This window comes from Macaca thibetana, chromosome 6 (assembly GCF_024542745.1).
Source record: "Macaca thibetana thibetana isolate TM-01 chromosome 6, ASM2454274v1, whole genome shotgun sequence".
In the NCBI taxonomy this organism is placed as follows: Eukaryota; Metazoa; Chordata; class Mammalia; order Primates; family Cercopithecidae; genus Macaca; species Macaca thibetana.
In genome coordinates this window covers 140,537,619-140,544,655 of record NC_065583.1, presented here as the reverse complement: position 1 = coordinate 140,544,655, position 7,037 = coordinate 140,537,619, and the positions used below count along the sequence as shown (strand labels likewise).

General features: G+C 36.5%; 1 long non-coding RNA gene across 1 annotated transcript; it reads right to left on the bottom strand.

Annotated features, from left to right (window-relative positions):
* Nucleotides 1-1,948: 1,948 nt before the first annotated feature.
* LOC126956467 (uncharacterized) lies at nucleotides 1,949-6,798 on the bottom strand. Its single transcript, XR_007726387.1, has 3 exons — nucleotides 6,767-6,798; nucleotides 5,600-5,708; nucleotides 1,949-2,404 (listed from the first exon to the last, which is right to left on the bottom strand). It is a non-coding gene; the product is annotated as an uncharacterized LOC126956467 (long non-coding RNA).
* Between the last annotated feature and the right edge of the window lie 239 nt (nucleotides 6,799-7,037).

Sequence of the window (7,037 nt, the reverse complement as noted above, 5' to 3'; positions counted from 1 at the left end):
TATTAGCTAGGCTGGTCTCGAACTCCTCACTTTGTGATCCGCCCACCTTGGCCTCCCAAAGTGTTGGGATTATAGGCGTGAGCCACCGCACCCAGCCTAAAACATTTTTTAAATAGGTATATTTTCATTTAATGTTTAAGCCAAAGGCATAAAGTTCTTACCAGTTTTGCCTTTGCAAGACAAAGATCTTTCTACTATCAAAAAGCACAAAAAGTGGGGTAAAGATTCTCACCCGCATAATTTCATACGTGTCTTTTAATTTAATGGTCATTCTTGTTCCCTTAGAGACAGAAGACAATTCTGTTGAAAGAATGGACTTTTAGCTACCAGCAAACAACAACACACATACAACATATACCTGAAGAAAGCAACTTGGATAAAGGAAGCATTACTCATTTGCATTTTCATATTTTTAGTCTGGATCTTGCACTCCTATCTTGGAAGGGAAATCTCTTTCATTAAAGAAAACTGGTTATGCCAAATGCACAAAAATAACAGTAGAAGGCACTGGTGTGGGGATGGGTGGAGGAAGGTCACCGCATGACTCAGAAGCACGGCTTCCATAATTCATATTTTAAGCCGTATTACTTCATAGTCAAAACAAAATTGGCTGGATGCAGTGGTTCACTCCTGTAATCCCAGCAATTTGGGAGGCCGAGGCAGGTGGATCACTTGAGGTCAGGAGTTCAAGACCAGCCTGGCCAATATGGCGAAACCCCATCTCTACTAAAAATACTAAAATTAGCCAGACATTGTGATGCATGCCTATAATCCCACCTACTTAGGAGTCAGAGGCAGGAGAATTGCTTGAACCCTGGGGGCAGAGGTTGCAGTGAGCTGAGATCACAACACTTCACTCCAGCCTGGGCGACAGAGGACAGAGTGAGATTCCGTCTCCAAAACAAACAAACAAACAAACAAAACAAACACACACATAATTTTAGGGTCAGAGGAAAAAACTAACTAAAAAATTAGAGAAAACTAAAAAATTTTAGTTTTTAGAAAAAAATAAGTAGGGTTTCTAAGTCATATACATATATACTATCACATAACTAAAGTAGGGTGTGTCTAAACTATATGCGTGTATGTATATACATATGTTATGCATACATAGCTGAGTATAATCACACATAGCTAAAGTAGGGTGTGTCTAAACTATATGCGTGTATGTATATACATATGTTATATTATGCATACATAGCTGAGTATAATCACACATAGCTAAAGTAGGGTGTGTCTTTTATGTGCTTTTTTGGATGTAGATTTTTAAATCGTATGTACCACATTATATAAAATGGTCTCAGTCGAACTGTCTACTTGGAAACATTAAAATCTTTCCATAGGAAAGTTTAAACTAGCCATAGGCTTAATTCTTATTTCCCCAGTTCATTTAGCGTATCTGTTACTACTTCTTATAGGACGAGGTGGAAAATCAGGCACTTTGGGAATCATGGAGCCTTTCTCAGACATGATTTGGTATTACTCTGTGCACCAAATAACTCAGCAGCCTGAAGACTTGAAAAAGTTAATAAACAAGTCAGAAAGGGCCTTTAGAATTACCACTTAAAGGTAGCCCATGACATAAACATTTTGTTTGTAGAAAACAAATCTTAGAGAACTGATAAAGTATGGTGCACACTTGTTAAGCATTAGCCCCAAGTTCCCATTTAAGCCATATCATATTTCTGAATTATAGTTTAGACAATATGAAAGTTTGCATGATTCATCCTGGATAGCAATCACTATCCAGGGAGCTAAATGCTTCGTGAGTTTCATATTTTAACTGGTAGGTAGACAAGAAAGAGCAAGAACAAAGGACATGACAAAATAAAGCTGTACCAGAGCAATTCATTAAAAATGACCCAATGTAGTCCAAAGTCAATATTAATTGACTGAATTAATAGTTTTTGAAAAATAAAATGTAGTAAAATTAGTTCTGATGTGGGGATAGGGTGGAAGAAGATCAAGTTTTATTTTGTTTGTAAAAAAGTATTCCATTAAAGCTATTGGTAAAATTATGTTTTATACCATTTATGAACATCAAAGTACTAAGATAAAACACAACTTTCTTAAAAGTACAGCAGCAACATACTTAAAAAAAAAAACAAAAAGAAGCAAGAATATGATCACTAGTAAAAGTGTCTCATTGAAGAAGACCACCTTTGAGGAGCTTGGGTATCAAAGGAGCAACAAGTGGAAAATATCCTGTTCAGTCACAGAAAGTTTGAATCTGCTTCCTGTCAAAGTGTGACTGCAGCAGAGCTTTTTGTCAGGCATTCGTCCTGACTGCTTTTTCTGGTTTTCCTTTCCTTCCCAGTCATCCAAGAGATCCCCTCCCCTATTTGTTTCTCTTTCACTTCTTTCTTCCATTCTTTTTCTTGTAGTCTTCATGCTGTTAACAAACCTATAATTAATTAAAAATTAAAAATGATTTTTCTATTGAAATCACATGCACACAGATTCATATTCTATATTAGCAAAAATACATGTACAATTTAGTCACCATTGTAGCTCAATCAAAGAATTGGGGCATTATTTATAGTATCATACGTATTAGATGAGTGAATTAACCATTACAGCATCACATTCTTACTTACACATCACTTGGTGCATTATAAAATAGAGAACATACCAGACTCATTCCATAAGAAACCGTTTGAGAGATAAAGGAAAAATCTGAAGATGGTTCATGCCCTTTTCCCATGGCTTGCATAGCACTGCATGGCTGTTCACATGCACCTTATACACTCCTTGCCTTCTGCATTTCCCCGTTCAGCCCCCTCGCTGTCATTCCGTCATTTGCATGCTCCTTCTTGCCACATGATATTTTTGAGTTCTATTAAATTTGCTTATACCATATTTACTTTTATGCTCTTACTTTTACTAAGTCCTACTAATATTGAGCATAATTTCTGGATCACTCAGATATGCAGTAATGTTAATTTAGGGATGAAATGTCCCTAAGACAAAAACATAAGTAGTTGTGTTTGTGATGTAGCATGTCAACATATTAAGACAATTCAACTGAAATAAAGATTTGATTGACTGTAATGAAGTGAAGGAATTCAACTGATTGCTTGCATCTCATGCCCTGCAAAAATGAGTTGATTGAACCTTTTTCTTCCCTCTTCCCCCAGCAATTTAACCTGTTTGTATGTTTTTGAAATATACAGTTTCCATGGGGCATCTGTTTAGAGGCCTGCAAAAGGTGTTACTAAAAGAAAAAAGGCAATCAATAACATGCTTATTCTACAGTAGCAACAATAAAAAGTTTTTTGTCTTTAAGAAGGACAAAAAATCCAAGCAGCATGTATTTTTAAAAAGTAAAAATTTTTAAAAAATAAATATAATGTTAAGTACAAAATTTGCTAAAAAATTTAATATGGAATGTTACTAATGGCATTATAAAGTGGTATTTTTATTGGAGCATTTATATATTGGCACATATTTTTGGGAAAATAATTGGCATTATGTTGACGAAAATTAGAACATAAGCTGGCAAGTTATTTAAAATGTTCATACATCTGACCCAGTAATACAACTACAGTAAATGTAGCTTATAAATGTAAATCTAAAATGAACACCAAGATTTATATTCAAGGCTATTATTCTTATAGCAGTGCTCTAAACAGCAAAAAATGACAGTAACCTATATTCTGATTATATGTATATATTTATATTATGGCAAGTCTATAGAACTTAATATTATGCAGATATTGAAAATCAGATTTTCAAGGAGTACTACACGGCATAAAAATGTATGTAAGGTTCAGGAAGAAAATGAAGGATGTTAAATTATACATGTAGCAATTCTCAATTTATAAATGTAAATTGTATGAATAAAATACAGAGATAGGAAGATAGATACGTCGAAATTGGAAGGAAACATACAAAAATAGGGGTGATATTTGGGTAGTAGAATTACAGGTGATTTTGATATTATTTTTACACTTTTCTGTGTTTTCCAAATTTTCTTCAATCATAAGTGTTATTTTTTTTCTTATCCAAGAAACAATTTTTCATCTACCTCTGCAATTTTTACTAACTTAATTAAATTCTGTCAAGTAACCTAACAAGTACCAATGTTTCCTTCTTTCTTAAACTCTCACCTTAAATGTTTTCCCTGAGATACTGCTGTTGACTCACAACCTCACAAGTGCATCCCATGCCTTGCCGTCTACCCTGATAGAGACCCTCCTCATGCTTTGGACTCTTGTAACATAGGATTTTGTAGACCCATAACTCTGATATCATCGTTGGTAATCACAGTGTCTTAGATAGGGGTCCTTAAAAGCAGAGACCAAGAAAGGGCTTCAGATATATGTGATGTATGGAAGGAGTGATCTTTAGGAAACACCTAGAAGGCAGTAGATTAAACTGAACAGTGAGGGGGAAATAGCAAAGGAGAGATGTGGTCTCAGGTAAAGTATAACGTTGGCTGATGCCCAAGAAACTAGGGCATAAATCACACCTCCAACAATCACACCCCCCAAGAAACAACCTTGTTTCACCTTGAGGATATGTGCCCAGGCTTTTGTACCCCCAGACCAGTCAGCCATTGGTGACCCAGAAGGGTGGGGAAAGGTGGTGCTGTAACCCCAGCAGGTGGCTCCTATCAGCAAAGGGCAAGCCTCCAGAAAGAACCCAAAACACCTGAGTACAGATGCACTAGCTCGCAAAGGAAATCTGGTGGAGCACCAACCATGTCTCCTACCCACAGTGATAATGAAAAGAGGAAGAGAAGGAAGCAGGAGGGGGAGAAAATTTCAAACAAGTGCAGGCAATGTGGAAAGGGCACAATTTTTAAGTGATGCTCCCCTCCTAACTTGAAAGAATGGTGATTCAGGCAAGCAACTGCAACATTCTGGTAGAATAGAATGCCACAGTAGATTGAAATTGTATGAAGGCATTTAAAAATTCCAAAAAGTTTTTAATATAAGAGCTTAAGTAGATTGCTGCTTAGATGAACTATTTGCTCTGACCTCCCAAGAAAGTTTGAAGAGCAGGTACACTTAATTTTCTCTAACAGTAATACTTTTTCCATACAAATGTGAGCCTTAAATGCAGCTGCTAGGTTTTCCCAAGAGATGGCTTAATTTTGGAATCAGATGAAAGAACTCTTTGGTCCAGTGGTCCAAATTACTGAGAGACTCAGGGACAAGGAGATCTGTAAACTATGCTATAAAAACATGATGGGAAAGCCAAAAGCAATTGCAACAAAAGCAAAAATTGACAAATGGGATCTAATTAAACTGAAGAGCTTCTGCACCTCAAAATAAACTATCACCAGAGTAAACAGACAACCTACAAAATGGGAGAAAGTTTTTGCAAACTATGCACCTGACAAAGTCTAACATGCAGCATCTAGAAGGAACTTAAACAAATTTAGAAGAAAAAGACAAACAACCCCATTAAATAGTGGGCAAAGAACATGAATAGACACTTCTGAAAAGAAGACATACAGGCAGCCAACAATCATATGAAAATAAACTCACATCACCAATCATTAGAGAAATGCAAACCAAAACCACAATACGATACCATCTCGCACCTGTCAGAATAGCTATTATTAAAAAGGCAAAAAATAGCAGACGCTGACCTGGTTGTGGAGAAAACGGCACACTTATACACAGTTGGTGGGAATGTAAATCAGTTCAACCATTTGTGTCCTTTCCATGTGGAAGACAGTGTGGTGATTCCTCAAAGACCTAAAAACAGAATTACCATTTGACCCAACAGTCCCATTACCGGGTATATACCCAAAGGAGTATAAATCATTCTATTATAAAGACACATGCGTGCATATTTTGATTGCAGCACTATTCACAATAGCAAAGACAAGGAGTCAGCATAAAAGCCCATCAGTGATACACTGGATAAACAAAATGTGGTACATATACACCATGGAATACTATGCAGCCATAAAAAAATGAGATCATGGCTTTTGCAGGAACAAGGATGGAGCTGGAGGCCATTATCCTTAGAAAACTAATGCAGGAATAGAAAACCAAACGCCACATGTTCTCACAAGTGGGAGTTAAATGATCAGAACACATGGACACATAGAGAGGAACAACACACACTGTAGTCTATTAGAGGATAGTGGGTGGGGAGGAGGGAGAGGCTTAGGAAAAATAACTAATGGGTATTAGGCTTAATACCTGGGTAATGGAATAATGTATATAGCAAACCCCCATGACACATGTTTACCTATGTAACAAACCTGCACATGTACCTCTGAACTTAAAAGTATATAAAAATAAAAATAAAAACCTTTTCCCTTCCTACCTTTGATTTCTTGGTGTTTCCAAAAAATTTGAAAAACTTTCTAAATGTTCCTTTTCACCCAGTCATACTCTATGGGTTGCACTGTGAGGGGGTAGTTACAGCAGCGCCTTGGTAGCAGAACAGTTTATGTCTACCCAGAATTATTTCCATGCTTTTCAAGGCCTAGGTCTACAAGTTCAAAATCTGCCGTCATTTGAGTGACAAAGTCAATCAAGTCCATTCTTGGATATTAAGTAGGTCAGAAAAATGTGCAGAAATGGTTTTCGGCACATTCGGACCAGATTGTACAGACTCAACAAAGAGGGTATTTTTCTCTTTAACTCCCTCACAATTTAGAGAAGCTCCAAAGTAGACTGTGCAACTATTGAGGGGTGTAAACACAGAATGTACAGAAAAAGGGGGAAAATGTTAGAAATGCTAGAAATAAGAAAGAAGTACATATAAAAAAGAGACATTTGAAAAACATCTCTCTCTTTACTAAGCAATTTGTTTCCGAACTTTTTCAAGGCTCCTGCTATAGCCTTCAGGAAACTTGATGATGTCATTTCCTTTCAATTGGCCAGTTACATAAATGTTGGAAAACAGCCATTTAAAACAGCCCTCAAACAGATGGCCATGTGTGTAAATGCCAGAAAGTGAGAACAGCCATTTGCAGTTATTTATTTATTTTTTTACCCCACACATGGTATAATGTTTATTTTACAGCCTCTCTTATGGACTTATGTGGATCATTCTTGTCATTTTTCTAG